General features: G+C 34.4%; 1 non-coding gene and 1 pseudogene across 1 annotated transcript; both read left to right on the top strand.

Annotated features, from left to right (window-relative positions):
• Positions 1-19,546: 19,546 nt before the first annotated feature.
• LOC141489262 (heterogeneous nuclear ribonucleoprotein H2-like) lies at positions 19,547-20,049 on the top strand (annotated as a pseudogene).
• Positions 20,050-20,508: 459 nt separating this feature from the next.
• On the top strand, positions 20,509-20,611 carry LOC141490257 (U6 spliceosomal RNA). The gene has a single exon (XR_012469114.1). It is a non-coding gene; the product is annotated as a U6 spliceosomal RNA (small nuclear RNA).
• Positions 20,612-20,859: the final 248 nt, after the last annotated feature.

A 20,859-nucleotide genomic window follows, 5' to 3' on the forward strand; every position in this document is an offset into this window, starting at 1 on the left:
TAGGTACTTCTTTCTCTTATACCCATACCTCATATGAAACATGGCTGTAGTCTGTTAACATGTTTAACACAAACTTGCTTGTACAATATTAACCTGATTGTTTGCTGCTGAGGGGAAAAGGGTGTGAAGGGAAAGTGGAAGGAAATTTCATTACTTAAAAATATACATATGAGTGTAGATGAATGTTGAAAAACTTTCATAGCATGTATTTGGAAAAATAAAATATCCATTAAAAAAACTGAAAGAGAAACTAACAGCTTGACACAAAGAACAAAATCTTGTCCAAGTCAAAAACAAACAAACAAGCAAAAATTCTGTAAAATTTAGGACAAATCAAATAAAAGGTAGTGTATTAATGAAGCAACAAACATATTAAAACAAAGTCAAATGACTAAAAATATAGATTACCTAAAATTTCAAAAATAAACTTTTAAAAACTCCTTCTAAGCTCTAAAACAAAGTTATGATCCAGGGAATTGAACCTTTTGCTGAAGACAATCCAAATTTCTTTTCATAGTAGGTGGGCAATAGGATGCAACTTGCTTTACCACAGCTAATGTGACTTTGCACATTTGACAAGGGAACCAACTCAGAGAAAGTTGCATATGAACAACTCTTGATTGGAGTGATGACTACCCATTCACAAGATTCTAAGATATGTGAGAGTAAAGGAAGGTATTTCACCCATTTCTATTTATCTCTAAATTTGGGAAGATTAACTGGTCTACTGGTTCTGTCCTAGGATGGGGAAACTTTTCTGCCAAGGACCATCTAGATATTCATAACATCATTTGTGGATCATGTGAAATTATAAACCTAAAAATTAACATGCGAGGTGGCTAAGTGGCTCAGTGGGGGTGGCTAGGTGGTGCAGTAGGGGTGGCTAGGTGGTGCAGTAGATAAAACACCTGCCCTGGAGTCAGGAGTACCTGGGTTCAAATCTGTTCTCAGACACTTACTAATTACCTAACTGTGTGGCCTTGGGCAAGCCACTTAACCCCGTTTGCCTTGCAAAAAAAAAAGAAACAAAACAAAACTAAAAATTAATGTGCTATATACATATATATATATATATGTATGTGTATATATATATATGTATATATACATATATATATATATTCAAACATTTACTTAATTCATCCCTAAAAAGCTCCTAGATTTGTTGAATTTTGGGTTCCACCTGTTATTTTTATGATGGAACCAGACCAAATGATTTTACAGGGTTAACCAGACATTCCTTACCCCTGGTTTATTAAACTGTACTTACTAAGTAGTTACAGGGTCATATTAAGGCATCCTGATGCATATCTGTACATTGGACCCATATGGTTTTGGAAAAAAAAAAGTGAGACATAGTCTTTGAATAGTCCTCCCTTGCATAAATCTAATTCACTTGCACATCATGACATCATGTCCTTAAAGTAATAGTTCACGTCCATAAAGAAGGACAAAAGGAAAAGCTATGTCAAACAGTGGATAGAATATTGGGGCCTGGAGTCTGGAAGACATGAATTCAAATCCAATTTCAAGCATTTACTACCTGTGTGGCCCTGGGCAAGTCATTAACTGTGTCTACTTTAGTTTCCTAGGGAAGGAAATAGTAAGGTACTCTAGTAACTTTCTCAAGTACACACCAAAAGGGATGAGTTGAAGATGTCTGAAAACTAAACAACAATATTCAGAGTATGTTGGTTTAAAGGGTGAGTCCTTTTGCCTTCCTTTATACTTTGAAATTATTACATTTTGTCTAGGGTTTGGGACTTCTGTCCCATTTATGATATTGTGGAACTAGAATAAATGGAATTGGATAATGATTGGAAATACAAGATTAAGGAGGAGTCAGAGATGAAATGTGACTGTGAGAAAAAATGTCCCTTTAATGGAAATCTTCAGAATAGATTTTTTTTTTCTTTTTAGCCTGGGTTTTTTGAAGGCTGAAATACTGTTGTATTTCTTTACATGTGCTATCATTAATCATGTGTCCTTGAGGGAAAGTCTGATGTTGAATCAATAATGGGATGAAAGTCTGATAAATCTTTGCTCATAAACAATTAGCTGAAATAGAATAATATTAAAAACACACTTTTCATTGAGAATCAGTAGGAGTAGGAAACATGAATGAGATTACATGACGTGAAATTCCTAATTCAACTGCCTTAGAGGTAGTAGTATGAGATGTGCTCCTGGCATATCAATTCAAATACAAAGAAAATTTTCCATGGAAGCAGTTGTATTTAAAGTGGTCAACAATCATAGATGTTTTGGTATACTACACTCTTTTGGACCATCTAGAAAACCTAAGTATTATTGATAACATTTCTGAAAAGCTAGATAATGACTTCTAGCAATCAAAATTTCAAAGAAAATATCAATTAAGAGTTCTTAGAACATACTCTAAGGGATTAGGTATACAGTAGAGACTTCATACAATTCAGTATAGGAACATTTCTATAAATCATATGGAATATATAGAATATGTTTGTATACATGCAAATAGAGCATGTCTAAATGATACGTATATAGTTATGCTATCTATGTATGATAAGGACATATGAATTATATACTTATACATGGCATACATAAGGGAGCATAATTGCAGAATTGAAGGCCTAGTTTCAAAAGGATTTGAATTAAATTCAATATCAGTAGCTTACTAGCTATATGACTGGTCAAGTCACTTAACCGGGCTTCACTCAGTTTCTTCACAAATGAACTAGAGAAGAAAATGACAAGTCACTCTAATATCCTGTTCAAGAAAACAAAAAAAAAATAGATCATGAAGAGTCAGACATGATTAAAATCATGATGAACAACAGCAAAATGACATACATTTACATAGAGAGGTATGTATCTATCTAGGGATCTATTTATCTAATCTATCATTTCTCTCTATATATCTGAATAACTGTTTTTTTCTGTTTATATCTAATTGGTGTTTTTATTTATTTTCATCCATATGCACATGTATATCTTTGAGTTACAAAATTTCCTTCCACCCTTCCTTCCTAACCCTTTCTCCTCAGTGGCAAATAGTCAGGTTAGCATTGTACATACATATTTTGATAAACATGCTTACAGATTAGTTATTTTCAGTATGAGGAATTAGGATTAGGGAAAAGAGATATATGAGAGAATTTTTTATTAAAATCCATCAGATTCTGAAAGGTTGGGTTTTTTTTTGCATTTTGTTTTGTTTTGTTTTTTTTTCCCTCTAATGGGGATAACATGGCAATATATTTCTTTTAAAAGAATGAAAATTAATTCAAAACTGAAGAATTGAAATATTTGAAATCCTAATATGCTATGCTATTACAACTATTTAAAAAATCCACTAAACCATTGCCTATGAGATATATGACAGTCCACATTATAAATAAATATGAAAAATAAGGAGTGATTTTGGCAAGGAAAAATCTGTACTAAGCAAACATGATCAAAATGGTAATTTGCCAATACCTTAGAAACTCTGATTACAACAATGAGACAGATAGCAGTAGTCTACATAAGATGTATATAATTTGAAGTAGAAGCCATAAAAAAGGTTTTCATTTATGATATTGTAGAATTAGAATAAATAGAATTGGATAATGATTGGAAATAGGAGATTAAGGAGGAGTCAGAGATGAAATGTGACTGTGAGAAGAAATGTCCCTTTGATAGAAATATGAAAGTTAGGATAAGTTGAACAACAGTATCAGGAACTTTGGACATGTTGATGGAGCCAAGATGGCAGACAGCCAGGAGCTTTTCCCTGAGACATTCTTAGCTTTCCTCAGGAAAAAACATAACTAATAAAAACAGACAAACCACAACAACAATAAAACACAAAACCAAAAATCAAAAGCTAAAAAAATACATTTATTAAGCCTGTAAACAGATTCTGTAGGGACAGAATTGACAAAAAGACAGTGATTCAATTTTACCACTTAAGATATTTTGGAAGGACTTTAGTAGAAGTCTAGTTCACCTGAATGTGGGGGGAATATGACTCAGCTTTGGTGAGGTCAGGCAAAGGTAGTAAGAAGTTTTCATCCAAAACACATAAATAACTGAAGACCTTATTAAGAAGACCAATTGAGAAGTCTCCAGACCCAGTGTTGAATGCAAACTGTGAGCCTCAGAATTCCAGCACAGTCAGCATGATTGGAACAGCAACCCCAGTGTAATGGGGAAGCTACAAGTACCTGTGCCCAGTGCTCGGAAAGTTAGTGAGCAGAGCTCTGAGACCCAAACAAAGAATCTTCAGACATTGCTCTCCTGTGGCCCAGGAGCTGAGTTTAATTTTTAAAACGATGAACTATGATAAAATTGAGTAAGAAATGGGAAAAGCCCTAAACATAGAAGCTATTATGGGGATAAGGAAGATCAAAACACCATCTCAGAAGATGACATTAGAAAAAAGGCCTACAAGTGAAGTCCCGAGGGGAATATGAATTGATCTCAAGCTTCAAAATTCCTCTTGGAAGAGCTCAAAAAGAATTTTAAAAAAGAATTCAAGAAAATTGGGAAAAGAAATGAAAAGTGCGCAAATGAAAGTGACAATCTTGGAAACAGTTGCAGAAAACATGACTAAAGAAAATAGCTCCTTCAAAACCACAATTACTCAAATAGATAAAGAAAGCAACTCTAAAAAAACAGAATTAATAAAGAAAACAACTCCTTTAAATTACAATTTGCTAAATGGAAAAGGAGATGGAAAATGTGATGAAAATTATTCCTTAAAAATTAGAATTGGGCAAGTAGAAGCTATTGAAATTTTGAAATATCAAGAATCAGTCAAAAAAATAAAAAAATATGAAAAATAGAAGAAATGTAAACTATCTAATTGGAAAAACAAGTGATTATAAAATTGATTCAGGAAAGATGATTTAAAAATTATTGGATTGCTTTAAAATCATGTTAAAAAAAGATCCTTGAAATGTATTTCAAAAAGCCACTAAGGAAAACTGCCCTGATAATATTTTAAACTTCCCAACTAATATGGATCCCATGAGAAAAATGATTTATAAATAGTTTAATAGTAGATAAATTGGAGTTCTATTATTTCCTAATTTCACCAGATCTCAAAAACTAAAAAGAGTCTTCACTACTATATCTAGATGGTAGACTGCATGAGAATAATAGAAACCAATTACCAGAGTTCATGCTGACATATTGTGGTTCTTTGAGACATGATAGGTAATTTAAATTAATAATGCTTTTCCACTCCCTAAGACTATAATTTGAAGAACCATCTCTGATTTCCATTTGTTGAGGGAGCTTGCTCCTCTGAACTTTCCTAAATAAGTGAAGCCATAGATCTGAAATAAAACCAAGAAGAACTCTAAACAAACAAACAAAACTAATGTCAGATCACCCTTCTGGCACTCCCATACCCCATTCACACACACACAGCGTTTCTTGATCCAGGTGAAACATTGTGGTACTTAAGAATTCAAATGAAAAGTATGAATGGTTTTTCTTTGATCTCAACCATGTCATTCCTTGATGCTGAGTGGGAAGGTCTGTTGGAAGCTCAAGAAGAGATATTTTTGATATACATATGAAATTAAGTCAATGATAAATCCCAAAACTATATATCAAGGTAGGAAATGACTTCATTTTTTCAGAAGACAAAGAACATAATTTTGGGGAAACCAGGACTTAAAGTCACTAGATCTTTTATATTACTTTCAGATATCCTAGAGTATAGCTTCCCCACAACCTATCCTATAGACTCAAGGATAACAGTGCGATAACACTGGTATATCATTCTTTTTTGTTGTTATTGTTGTTTTTGCTTGACAATGGAGTTAAGTGACTTGCCCAAGATCATACAGTTAGGTAATTATAAAGTGTCTAAAGCTGGATTTGAACTCAGCTATTCCCAACTCCAGGGTTGATACTCAATCCACTACCCCGATATATCATTCTTAAGGTTCTATCAGGTTATTTACCTGATTATTCCTGGGAAACTGCGAAAGAGAATATAACTATGGCTTATTGTGAAATTCTCTGAGAATAATGATACTCTCCTTGTCTTCTGGGGGGGGGATGAGATTGAGGGAAAATTTTAAAATTAAAAACAAAATAAAAAATAAAATAGATCAAAAAATTGTACTCTCTTGTTCTTGACAGTTAAAATTCCTTTTTTAAAGTGCTCCAGAGAAAAGAAGAAAACAAATTAAAATAATATATATTGAACTGGAAAGCTTGATTATGGCTTCCATGACAGTATTATAGATATTTTTTCTTCTTACAAATAGGAAGATTTCTTTTGCCAATATTTCATAAAGTAGCAATAAAATATTTTTTCTTAAGGGGAAAAACAACTTTTAAATAGATTAATATTTTAGTTTATTTTCTTTTTTATTTTTCTTTTATATAGTATATATCACTTGATAATGAAGAGTATTTTTATTAATTATATGATAATCAATTTGACAGATTTACACATTATTTTCATTCAAATAACAATTAATATTCAATTGCTTTTTATTAAGATGGCTAAGATCAAATGATTTCAAGAACAATACATTCACTTAATGAAACCTGCAGCAATCTACATTGTAGGTGATCTTCAGAAGCTGAAATCTGATTCAAAAAACACATAGTGCCAAAGTAATATTGATAGAGTGGTCTTGCAAATGCCACAAAAGATAATACTCACATCAGTGTTATTGCAGAAAACATACATAGTCACTGGGCTTCACTGCCTTCTCCAAAAGCAAAAGAAAGCAATGATGTGGGAAAAAACATCAAACTGTAAGTCAGAAGACTTGTCTTCTTTGCTAAATATTTGACTTTCTAGCTCCTTTGGTCAACAAACATTTTTAAAGCATTTAATAGATTCTAGACTCTATGTTCTTAACACTGGGAATATAAAGAAAGGATAAAACATAGCCCTGTCTTCAAGGCCCTTATATCCTAAAGGAGGAAACTACCTGTATTGACAAGGTGTACAAAAAGTAAAAACAGAACAAATAGAAAGCAACCTGAGAGAGGAAGGTCCTATCAATTAGGATGTGGGAGAGTACATGGAACTAGCAAAGACCTCCGTAAGTAAAAGGACTCAGAAAAATAATTGAACTTCTCTAAGCCTACGATGACTTTGATTTAAATGAAGCCTCAGATATTTACTGTTTCATCTTTGTTAAATAACTTATGCTCTCTTTGCCTCAGTTACTCAGTTGCCCAATAGAAATATAGTATCTAGCTTTGAAAATTGCAATGAGGTTTGAATGATGCAATATTTGAATGGAAAAAGTTTTTAATCACAACTCTTGGCATGTATTACACACAGTACAAATACTTATTCACTGTCCACACCTCAGAAGACAGTGAAGGTCAAATGAAATTACAAATGAGAATTACTTGGATTATTGTAAGTGCTACACAAATGCTAAATATTATTAGATATAATTATGAATGAGAAATTAAGAGCATAAAGGAGTATTAGTATTCACTTTTCTTTCAGTCCGGAGGATAAAAATGTAAAACAAAAATAAGAAAACAGGCAGTCTCTGCTCTCAAGTAACAAATATTCTTAAGAGGGAAACTAATGTACAAATCTGATCTGTAAAGTGTAAAGGAAGGATGAAAGTACCTAATACAGTGCTATGATTTTGAGGTCCTGAAACCATAGGTTTGGCATTTCCAGAAAATGGAGATTCCCGACAGGAGGAACTCATTAAGAAGATGAGGGGGCAGGACTTAAAAAGCTTTGTTTTTTTTCAAATTGAGATAACTGCAAACAGTTTCCATATTCCAAGACAGAGCCCCTAGGGAATGAGGGAGATTCCCGACCAAAATAGTGTCAGCAATGCTTTAAAGTCTGAATGTCAGAAACAAAGGTAATTGAGCAATGGAGAGATGTTTCCTATACTTGAGAAGATTTTATCTATTTGAAGGTCTAGGATATATACCTCAGGTATTGGACCTGACCTCAGGTAATAGGTTCTCCATCCAGAAGATGGAGATAGGGGCAGCTAGGTGGTGTAGTGGATAAAGCACTGGCCTTGGAGTCAGGAGTACGTTCAAATCCGGTCTCAGACACTTAATTACCTAGCTGTGTGGCCTTAGGCAAGCCACTTAACCCCATTTGCCTTGCAAAAAAAAAAACTAAAAAAAAAACCAAAAATCAAAAAAAAAAAAGCAGAAGATGGAGATAAAGACTTAGATAAAGATTTAGAAGTAGATTTGACATTTGATGGTATAAGAAGGGATGAATTCTGAGAAAATAAATCTAAAAAGATAAATGACAAATCCTTTGAGTGTTAAAGAACATTCAAATTTAGAGGGAAAAAAGAAGTCTCAAATATTTCAGTGAATTAGGGAGATGTCTGCCCTAAGCAAGTGAAGACTTTCCCTGGTAGAATGTGTTTGAGAAAAAATTTCCCCAATGCTTATGAAGACAGCTGAAGCATGTTCTGTGTATGTCTTAGAACTCTCAAGGCTACTATCCGTGGTCCTGATTTTGTTTTAGCACTAGACTTGGATGATTCTGGAAGAGAGAATGAGGTTATGACTTTCACATGTTTTCTTCATTTGTATCTAATTTATGTGAGAATCTAGAGACATCAGTCATATCATGTCACTTTTTACTTATCTCAAAGTCCTATGACAATAGGCACATGTTGCTGAAACAGCAGATAAAGATATAATGGGAGCAGTAGTCAAAGCACTGCAAAGCGTTTACCCAGGTCATAGTACTGTCTTTTCACTGCACTGAATAGCAGTAAGACTTAGCAGAAGTAGGTTTCAGGTTGAATTATAAACCTTCTTTAGAGATACTTTTTAAAAGGTCCTTCAAGTACATAAAAATGTCTAGGAAAAAGTGTCCTAAAATTACTTGACCCAACCCTACTTTATTTACTGTGCCAGGTGAGATTCTTACCCTGGAGTTGAAGCACAAAAGATTTTACAAAAATTTTGCAAGTATTATTCCACTCACCATCAGTAATATGGAATGTGTACTCACTTATGGATAATACAAAATCCAGGAAATCTGAAAGAACAGCAACTCTTGTGAGAGAACTCAGCAAGCATCATATCCAAATAGCAGTCCTGAGAGAAGCAAATTTGTCTGGCAAAAGGAGATCAGTTTACTAAGTTATATTTGAATGCATAGTTTTCTGGAGTGGAGGTAGTGAAGCAAAAACTATTGAAGTTGATGTAGATTTTTCAATCAAAACTAATCTAGTCAACAACCTTGTATGCTATCAAAAAGAATGGATAACAGGCTCAGAACAATGTGAATGCCACTTGAAGAAAAGAAAAATATCACCATCATCAGTGAGTATGTTGCTATTATGATGAACCCTGATGAAGTTAAGAGAAAAATTTTATGAAGACCTGGAGACCCTTATTATCAATATACCCCAAACAGACAAGTTTATAATTCTGCGTAACATTAATACAAGAGTAGGCACAGAATATTAGTTGTACCAGGGAGTTTTTGGGAAGAATGGCATTAGAAACTGCAAGAGCAAGTCAATTACTATTAAATATATGTACTCCTTAGGACATCATGACCAACACTATCTTCCATTTACCTAATTTCAATAAAATTTCATGGAAATGAAGCATTAGCATTTAATAGATTAAAGGATAAGAGACAACATTTGAAACTAAGTTCCAGAGTTCTAGATTGATTATGAACTTTTCCTTTCCAATTCAAATATTCACTTTCAATGTGATTGTCCCAAGGCTACCAGAAAATTTAATATCAACAGATTAGAGAGTTCCTTTGCTTACTTGGAGGGGAATCTAAGTCAAATAGAGCTGACAATGGTGGAGCTAAAAAGGGGTAGGTAGCTTTCAGAAATTTGCTATACAGAATTTGCATTTCCACATATAGACCAGAATACTTACAAACATCAAGATGAAAATGATGGAAAAATACAGAAGCAGCTAAATGAAAAAACCAGAACTCAACAGATTCTATCAACAAATCTATTTAGTTCATCTTTTCCTCTAAGATTGGTTGTTTCTTGTCCTTTATCAAATAAGAACACAAAGCCAACACTATATTGGGGACAAATTATAGTGTGTTCAACTATGGCTGATCAGACCAATATGAGCTCAGAATACTCTACCAGAGGTGGAACACAAATAGTCCATGTGAACTCCTGAGATTCTACTCTATGTATCTCATATTTCCTTTCAGTTGTTTCAATTCTTCCTTGCTCAGAATGCAGCCCCCAATAGAGGGCATGCAATTCTGGGTGGTTCTCATGCTGCATAATCAATTGTAAAGTTCTTAAGAGAGTCACAAGGAACTCCCCTTGTGAGCACTTGCTCTTTGTGAGTTCTCCATAACATAGTCTTTTTAGCAAGTGTACATTTGGCATTCTAACAACATGGCCAATTCATAGTATTTGTGATCTTTGTAGTAACATTTGAATGCTTGCCAGTTTGGCTCAGGAAAGGACCAGGCTGTCTGTTTTTTTTTCTCCTTCCAAGTGAACCACAGAATCTTCCTAAGATAATTTAAATGGAAGTGATCAAGTTTCCTAACATGGGAGTGGTAGACTATCCAGGGTTCACAAGCATCCAAGAATGAAGTCAACACAACAACTCTGTAGACTTTCACTTTGGTAGTTAGTCTAACATCTCTTCTCTCCCACACTTTCTTTCAGAGTCTCTCAAGTACTGGCATTGTGTGTGTCAACCTCATTATGAATGTGTACCTCCCTGGACAAGGACACTACCAAAGTGAAATAACACACAATATTCAAAACTTCTCCATTTGCTTGAATTGACGATTCCACATATGGATGATGTGGTGCTGGTGGAACATGCACTGTATTTTCTTGGTGTTAATTGTTAGGCCAAAGTTAACAGTATTAGCAGAGAATTAATTCATACTTTTTTGCATCTCAGGTACAGAGGCTGCATTGAGTATGCAATCTTCTGCAAATGGAAGATCATACACCAACACTCCCTCCACTTTGATCTTGACTTGTAACCTTTCAAGTTGAAGAATTTATCATCAGTATGGAAGATGACCTTGATACCATGTCATGCTAAAAGACATGGGAACAAGGACACAGCTTTATTTCACTCCATTGGTGATTGGGAAATCTCAAGAGCATAGTCCACTAACCTCAACCTGGACAAGCATGCTCTCATAAAATTGGTGAACAATAATGATAAACTTCTCTGTACAACCAAATGTTGACATTCTTTTCCAAAATTCCTCATGATTGACTGTTATCAAAAGCCTTGGTCAGATCTACAAACATTGTATACAGATATATGTTCTGCTCCTGACATTTTTCTTGGAGTTGTCAGGCAGCAAATACCATAGTGACTGTTTCTTGACCTTTTCTAAAGTCACACTGACTTTCAGGTAGATGACCATCTTCCAGGTGAAGGAACAGTCTGTTGAGAATGACTCTGGAAAGAATCTTACCAGTAAAGACTAAAAGAGGAAAAGCCTTTGTCATTGTCACAGGACAATCTATTCCATTAACCTTTAAAAAATGGGGGCATCCATGAATTCTTGGGGGATAACTTCTTCATGCCATTTAACCTTGACATTCCTCTGATTTGGAATGCCATGGAACTCCCTTCCCCCCCAATATGTAAATATTAGCTGGACTAGAATGAGCACCAGGTGCTTTGTCACACAAAAGGAGTCTAATGGCATTCAAAACTTCTTCATTTGCAACATCAGTTGGGATGTCAACAATCATTGGCTTCAGTATTGAATGATGTTGATCTGTTAAGAACACTATGGAAATGTTCAGCCCATCTCTCTAGGATCATTCCACTATCATTAATCATAAATCACTATCATTAATCAGCACTGAGTAGTTGAGATGTACAATATAGCTTTTGCCCATGAACAGCATTCAGGGCATAGTAGAACTACTTTTAGATTGTTACTATCTGCATAAAACTGAATTTTATCTGCCTTCTTACAAAAGTCCTGCATCTCTCTAAGTTTCTCTTCTATTTTACAATTGATGGAATTAAATGTTGATTTCTAAGAAATGAATGAACTACCCTTTGGCACAACCATTCCAATGCTAGGCCTATATCCAGATGAAATCAGAAAAAATGGAAAAATCCCACCTGTTCCAAAATATGCAGCTCTTTTTGTATTGGCAAAGAATTGGAAATTAAGGGAATGCCTATGCATTGGGAAATGACTGAAAAAGATAAGTTATATGAATGTTATTTAATACTATTGTCCTGGAAGAAACCATAAATGGTCAGACTCTAGAAAATCATGGAATGAATCATAGGATCTGATGCTGAGCAAAGAGGACAGAACATTAACAACATTGTGACTTGATCAACTTTGATAGATGGAACTCCTCCCAGAAATTCAGAAAGTTAGAACAACCTTATTTGACTGGCTATGGACATTCAGAGGAAGAAAAAGAAAACAATATAAAAAATGATCTTCAGAATCTGAATGAGCACTACATTCAATTCTTAAAAAAAAATTCTCATGTTTCTTTTCTATCTCATAGTTTTCATTCCCCTTAATCATAATTCATCATACTAAAAATGACTAATCTGTAAACATGTTTAACATAAATGTACAAATACAATATTCACCTGATTGTTCACTACTGAGGGAATGGGGGTGAGAATGGAATATTGAAGGAAATTATGTAATTTAAAATATGCATATGCATTTGAATGAATGTAGATAAATGTACATTACATGAAACTGGAAAAATCAATAAGATAACAACTGAAAAAAAAAGAAATGAATGAATTATTCTGCTGGTAAATTGGATGGGGTTCTCTCTTTTCATTTCGCAGCTTCTGTATTTGCCCAACATTTTCATTAAACTAGTCTTGATGTTTGTGAGTGATCTGAGGCACATGAGCAAATGCTGGTTTTTTTTTTTTACCAATTCTGTGAAAGCTGCCTACTCTTTGTCTGTTTCATTGTTGTCAACTATGTGGTACCTCAGGTTTCCCTCCAAGTTAGCAACAAATTGTTCCCCTCAGATTGGTACTGGAATATTTACTTTGCCTTGAGGTCATTGCTTCATTTGAATGTGAATATTTAGTTTGAAAGGATAAGTCTGTGATCAGTCTAGCATTCTGCACCACACATTGCTTTTGTCATTCTCATATCCTCATCTCTGTGTTCTTATAATCACAAAGTATATTAGATAGCAATGTTTTCTGTGAGATGAATCCAGGAAATTTTATTTCTTTTAGATAAATGGAAGAAAGTGCTTGTGATGAGGTCATGAAATAAACAAATCTTCAGTAGTAGGTGACCATTGCTGTTGCTGTTTACCACTTCATTCCTCCCAAGGACTCCCTGAGCCAATTCTAGCATTAAAATAACTCAGAATTATAAACTTGTCTTCCTTTAGTATATTGATGATAAGGGTCTCCAGGTCTTTGACTTCATCAGGATTCATGATAATGAGAGCATTGTCACTGATTCCTGTAAATGGCAATTTCATTGTCATAAACCTGTCGTTGAACCCTTTTGGTAGGCATTAAAACTTGATTAGATTAGATTAGTTTTCATTGCAAAACCTACTCTAGCTTCATGGTCCTCCCCTTCACTATGGCTACTCCAGAAAAATGTGTATGCAGTTCTTATTTCAGTAATCTGGTCTTCATTTGCCAGTTGATATTTGTATATGATATCTGCTGAGTTCTCTTGAAACAAGAGCTGTTCATCTTTAAAGTGTATTGGATATTGTGTTGTCTATGAATTTGTGCACATTCGGTGCTACAATGCTGAGTGGAATCATCTTTGAAGAAGTTTTTGTAATTTTTTTTATGTTTTAACCACAGGATAGGGTCCCTGCCTGCTGCAATAATCAGGCCAGGTTTGCATAAGCAGACAAATTTTAGGACTCCTTTTATATTCCTTTCTCACAACAGGAGGTATGCAGTTAGATCCTTAAAAGGGCTGCTCAGATACCCAGGGGACTGCTGGTGAATCCCACTTCTTTTTTCAATGGGGAATTGACTCTAAGGTCTTGGCTACTATATACAGAGTTGTGCCTAAAGCTCCCAGTGATTCTGTACCTGCTACTTCATCACTTGCCTATCACCACAGGACATTAAGATAGGAATGGTATAGTGATAAGAGTGATAGGTTTTGATCTATGCATAAAATGAATTTAAGTGACACAGAGTTGCACAATGTTATAGGTCTCACTCTCTCTTGTTGTTTGTTTTTGTTTTAGGTTTTTTGCAAGGCAAATGGGGTCAAATGGTTTGTCCAAGGCCACACAGCTAGGCAATTATTAAGTGTCTGAGGTCAGATTTGACCTCAGGTACTTCTGACTTCAGGCCAGTGCTCTATCCACTGTGCCACCTAGCCGCCCCTGTCTCTCTTACAAAATGATCACAATCCAATGGCAAGAGAGAGTCAAGACAAATGTTAATGACTCTAGATGCAGTGGATGACCTTGACATCTTCTATGTCTAACCAAACTCTAAGCACCACAGTACCTGCTTCATCTGCTTTCATGGTTGCTGAATGAAGTGGTCACATCCACTCATTCCATCAGTGGAAGACTTCACATACTTGGGATAGACTCCCCCCACCACCAAAATCCCAGCAATTCTCCAATGAGTTTGAAACTCTCTTGGTTACCCTAAACCTGATTTAGCCTGTCTGCCAAAGTAATTTAGTAATTTATCAGGGTGTGCTTGATATTCATGCTTCAGCTTCTTAGAGATATAGGTGAAAGTTAGAGTACTCTGATGAATATCAAAGGTGGAAAACAGTTCCTAAAATGTACCTCCCACGAGAGGTACTAGTCTGTTTTGAACATACCTTGTAACTTGTACATACCCTACAACTCCATTGAAAGTAAAGTTCAAGCAAAACTTAGAATAAGAATTAATCCAATAAGAAGGCTGAGAAAATTTATTTTTACCATGATTCAAAGTGCTGAAAATTATTTATGGTTCAAAGATCTATAGTGCATTTCAACTACTCAGTGTTGAACCACATTGATTAGTGATAAGGACATGTTTCCTAACAGACCATCATCAATTCATGCTGAAGCCATTGACTATATCTTTCCTTAGGGAAGTTATTCCCTCTCTAGTTGAATTTCCAATTGAAGAAAAGGTTTTTGAATTCCATTATACCTCTCTTCTTTGGCAAAATACCTCATGCAGATTCTATTCCAGCTGATATTCACAAGGTAGGGAATCTGCTGTTCAAAGCTGACAAAATGTTTCCAGTTTATATGGCAAGACGAGGTTATCCCCCCAGGAGTTCAAGGATATTTTCATTATCCATCTCTATAAAGGCAAAGGAAATAAATTTTCCTTTGACAAAAATCAGGGAGGGGGGAAATTTCTCAGTCTTTTGCTAGCAAGATTTGTTTCAGAGGTTTCCTTAATAAAATGACCCTTCACCTGAAAGATGATCATCTGTGTGAGAGCCAGAGCAGCTTCATAAAGGGTTGAAGAATGCTCTATTTGATGTATATTGCCTGTCAACTACAGAAGTAACACCAGGAGCAGAACAGAGGTCTTTGTTATTGTTAGTCATGACTACTTGTGGAAAACTATGTCAGAATTTGGTTGTGTAGAGAAGTTCATCGATATTCTATGTCAGTTTCATGATGTCGTACTTGTCCATGTTCTGGATAATGAATCATGCTCTTGCACTTTCTCAGTCTCAAGCAGACTGAAGCAAGTTTATATCTTACTCCTATACTTTTTTAGCATGATGTTTTCTGTTTTGTTCTCAGATGTCTTCAATAAAAACGAAAATAGCATCTTAGGTTAGTTATCATAGGGATGGTAAATAATTTAACTTGAAAACATTACAAACCAAGTTTAAAGTTAAAGGAAATTTGGTACATGATTTTTCATTCATAATGATTATGTTCACAGTGTAACCTCTGAAACTGAGATGCCAAAAAGTATGGCTATATTCAATGCTGTTGGTGCTAATTTTGGCCTAATAATTAACACCAAGAGAAGACAGGTTCTCCACCAACCAGCACCACTGAATTCATATGTGGAACCATCAGTTACATAAAATGGCAAAATTTTTTATTGCATTGGATAAGTTTATTTATCTTGGTATTATATTTTCCAGATATGCTAACATAGATGATGAGGTTGACAACACACATTGCTAGAGTTAGATCAGTGTTTGGGAGAATCTGAAACCTGGTTCTTTCTTGAGTTAAACTGTAAAAAATTCAACTCTACTGCAAAAACAAACTTTCACATGGAATTTTGAAGAAGAAATATAAGGATATTGTCAAGGTCTCTTTCTCCACTGCAATTGCTGTTTCCTTGACAAAGGAATGCCAAGCATGGCTTGCTCAGATCAAAGAAGGAATGCCAAGCAAGGCTTGCTCATATCAAAGAAGACATTGTGTTTTATGAATTAATCAGAATTGAAATAGCTCCAAAGAAATGTGCAATACACAAGAGATATCTTCACTTCACATGATCATATAAACTATTTGTCTCTGACTTGTAGTAGAGACTTCTGATTTGTATCTGTCTGATCAGCTACAATTGGACATATTATAATATTATACCTTGGCTCCTACATAGGGATGTCACTTGTTCTTTTTTAAGAAGAAATGACAACAAGAAACCAATCAAGGAAAGCATGATACAAGTCACTTTTTGTCATTGTATATATGTTAACATATAACACATTGCCTGAGAAATAGCAATTATTTGATAAATGATAGTTTTTTGATAAATGAGTGCATTAAAAATGAACAAATGGCTTCATTCTGATCAAATTGACTTTTTAATCATTGGTAAGCACTTAAAGCTTAGTTCAGTAGTCAATTCTTGAGGAATATATACTGCAGAGAAGCTGGCCACCTTTATTGGCATCGGGAGTTTCCCCACTTAGAAATTCATGAAATACAAATTAATTCAAAGATATTATTATTTTCCCTATCCCTTTGGCACTAGGAAAACCATACTAAATTTAGAATCAGAGGATTTGATTACAAGTACTGACTCTGTCATATGAAGCATATATGATCTTGTTTAATTAACTTGTTCATTCCAGACTTCAGTATTATTATCTTTTACATTAATGAGTTAAATTTAGATGACATTTCTTCCAGTTATTTATACATCTATAATCTTCTGATTTATACATTTTCTTTCTCCAGTGGATAATTATTAAATCTCTCATATTGTACTGTAGCTTTATGACAAGGAATTATGTGCTGAATAATTAAAAGAGGTGGTTCTCATTATTGGTAAACTAATATTTGGTAGTTTTAGACAGGATGAAGACTACCATGATTTATCCAAGCTTATCATAACCCCATGTCTATATGTCTCTGATTCCATTTCTGTCTCTGTCTCTCTGTTTCTATCTCTTTGTGGTAAAAAACTGTGTAAACCCTTTGATCAAGCTATACATATATTTGTTTGGATCTCAAAGAGATTATAAATAAGGTAAAAAAAAAACCCATGTGTACATATTCATGCTTGATCTTTTTGTGGTGTTATTTTTTTTTTTTTAGTTTTAGCAAGGCAAATGGGGTTAAGTGGCTTGCCCAAGGCCACATAGCTAGGTGGTTATTAAGTGTCTGAGGTTGGATTTGAACTCAGGTACTCCTGACTACAGGGCTGGTGCTCTATCCACTGCACCACCTAACCACCCCATGGTGGTGTGTTTTTTTTTATTGGGTAATGAGTAGATACCCATCAATTGGGAAGTAACTCATTTTAGTATATGAATGTAATGTAATACTATTGTTCTATAAGGAATAAGGAACAAGCATATTTCTGAAAAATCTGGAAAGGTTTAAATAAACTGATACTGAGTAATGTGAGTAGAACCTGAAGAATATTATATACATTAATAGCAATGCTGTGTGATAACCAACTGTAATAGACAACTCTTCTTGGCAATACTGTGGTCAAAGACAATTCTTAACAAATTATAATGAAAATTGCATCTACATCCAGAGAAAGATCCACAAAATCTGAATGTAGATAAAAACACACTGTTTTTATTTTTGTTTTTGAACTTTATATTTGTTTCTTTATCTTTTACTTTGTTCTTCCATTTTCTAATTTTTCATTCTTAGAGTGACTGATATGGAAATATGAGTAACACAACTGCATAAGCATATATATATATCAGGTTATTTGCTACTACAGTGGGTGGAGAGAAGGGTGAGTAAGAAAACTTTATAAAAAAGGAGTGTTGAAAATTATCTTTACATATAATTTGCAAAAAATGAATAAAATTATTATTTGAAAACAATTGTTTAATAAATTAAATTAATTGAATTGCACATTTTAACCTGGGCATCATAGCCAAGATGGAAGAGTAAAGGCAGGAACTTCACTGAGCTCTCCCTCAAATGCCACCAAATAGCAATAAATAATTGCTCTAAAATTCTAGTGACAGAAAACACACACAAAAAAACCCAGAGTATAACAATTTTGCTGCCCAAGACTGGAAGATTAGCAGAAAGTTCTGTTGCAATAATGTGAAAGAGGAGCACAGTCTATTGCAGGCAGTCCTGAACCAACAAAACAGGAGTAGGACTTGGGAGACTGAATCGGGGTCAGAAGTAGTACTTTCCAAACCTCTCAGCCCAGAGAATCCAAGGACTACTTAGAAGGTTAGTAGCAAAGGTCTGTTGCACTTGAGTGAAAGAGGAGTCCAGAATATTAGGAGAACACTTTGAAAGTCCTTGAATCGGTAGTGACAATAGCTGCTTTCAGTCCACATTGGGTCAAAAGGGGATATTAAAGAGGTCTTTGCTAGTATTATGGCAGAATTCTTTTGCTTTGCCCATACTCACAAAAAAGTCACAATCCTGGGTGGAAGTTTCAGGGCAAGGATGAGGATCAGCATACTAAACCTTGGGACAAAAATGGAGAGGGATTCTCTTCAGACTTCCAGAACAGACAAGTGCTTCTGATAACTCGATGGCCAGAGCACAGGCAAGGAGAACAGCAATACTTCTTCTTAGAACATGCTAACTTGGAAGAAGAATCATTGAAAGCAGCTGCACAAACCCTCAGAAGCTTTGGAAAGGTTACCTTCCACCCTGGAAGCAGAGCCCCACCTTAACAAAGCAGTAAAATCAAGTCATTGACTAGAAAAAATGAACAAACAGCAGAAAAAAAAACCTGAAGATAGTTACTATGATGACAAGGAAGTTCAAAACACACTCAGAAAAATGTAATAAAGTCAGAATTCCTACATCTATAACTTCTAAGAAAGATATGAATTGATTTTAGACTATGAAAGAGTTCAAAAAGGATTTTAAAATTCAAGTAAGAGAGGTAGAAGAAAAATTTGGCAAAAAAATGAAAGTAATGCAAAAGAAATTATGGAAAAATAAATGGCCACTTTGGTAAAGGACACACACACATACACACACACACACACACACACAATCACACACACAAACTGGAAAATTAATGAAAATAATAATAAAAATTACAGCAAATGGTAGAAGAGGTCCAGAAAACAAATGAGAAAAAGAATGCCTTAAATATTAGAATGAAAAAATGGAAAAAGAGTTAAAAAAATTAGCTGAAGATAAAAACTCCTTAAAAGTAGAAATGAACAATTATTGGGTTTTTTTGAGAAATGTTTTATCATAGATATGGTGGTGGTGGGTCTACATTAGAGAATACAACAGGCCATTGTATGAACATGAGAGGATTATGTTACAGAGATACTGAAAATGATCATTGCAGTTTTTCTCATCTCTCAACCTTATTTCAGTATACATTGAAATAGGTTCTGATGACAGAATGATTGGAGAAGCATATATTGAATTTACTAGCCATGAAAATGCTATGGCAGCTATGTCAAAAGACAAAGCAAATAAGCAGCACAGGACATGTTGAACTCTTCTTGAATTCTTCAACAGGAGCAAGAGGTGGTGCTTATGGAAGCCAAATGATGGGAGGCATGAACTTGTCAAACCAGTCCAGTTATGGTAGTCCAGCTAGCCAGCATTCAGGCTCTGAGTGGAGAATACAAAAGAGGCTACAGTAGTCAAACTAGTATGAGCAAATATAACCAAAATTTTACAGGAAAACTTCAATGATTTTCAATCAACCATTACAAAGGGAGTCAAGGAATGATTTATCATCTCTACTATTGTCTTGGGAGGTGTGTCTATAGGAGTGAATGGAATGGCAGGAATGATCAGCAATTTCAGGATGAGTGGTAGATGGGGAATGTAAGCCTAATCACTGACTCTTGGTCATCATTTTTTAAAAAGCTAAAAAAATAAACATAAACAAAGTTGAACAGTTTTGTAATACAAGCTTTTGATTTTTATATACTGTAAGTGAAATCAGGATTGTTTAAAAAACTTCAGGGTCAGTATTTTTGAAAGCAGAAAAATATTCATTGAGGATGTTAAAACCAATTTGAATAAAGACTACAACTGTTAAATAATTTCAGATTGCCTCAAGGTAATTATATACAGGAGTATTCTTAAGTAGCAAGTATATTTAGGTTAAAATAACTTTAATTATGCTAAATGCTCCTCTAAAACCACATTAGAAGGCACACTAAGATGCATGATGCTTTTGTGGTTGCTTTGGCAGCACATATACTAAAATTGGAATGATATAGAGAAGATTAGCATGGCCTCTGCACAAAAATCACATGCAAATTTGTGAAAGATGCTTTTTTTTAAAGTGTAAATAGTTCTTTTTGCTGTGTCTGTAACTCAAAAATGAAACATTTAGAATCTTTGTTTTAGTTCATTTCATTTAATATCCTATAAGATATGTATGTTTAAACTTATTTTTTGTTAATGGGGAAAATTTTGATATGCAATATGTATACTTAAGGATTTGATAATTGTGTTTGAATTACTCTCTGAGACTTTGATTTAAATCATTCGATGTATTGTGATTTCCGGTTATGTTTATTGCAATAAG

This window comes from Macrotis lagotis, chromosome 5 (genome assembly GCF_037893015.1).
Source record: "Macrotis lagotis isolate mMagLag1 chromosome 5, bilby.v1.9.chrom.fasta, whole genome shotgun sequence".
NCBI lineage: Eukaryota > Metazoa > Chordata > Mammalia > Peramelemorphia > Peramelidae > Macrotis > Macrotis lagotis.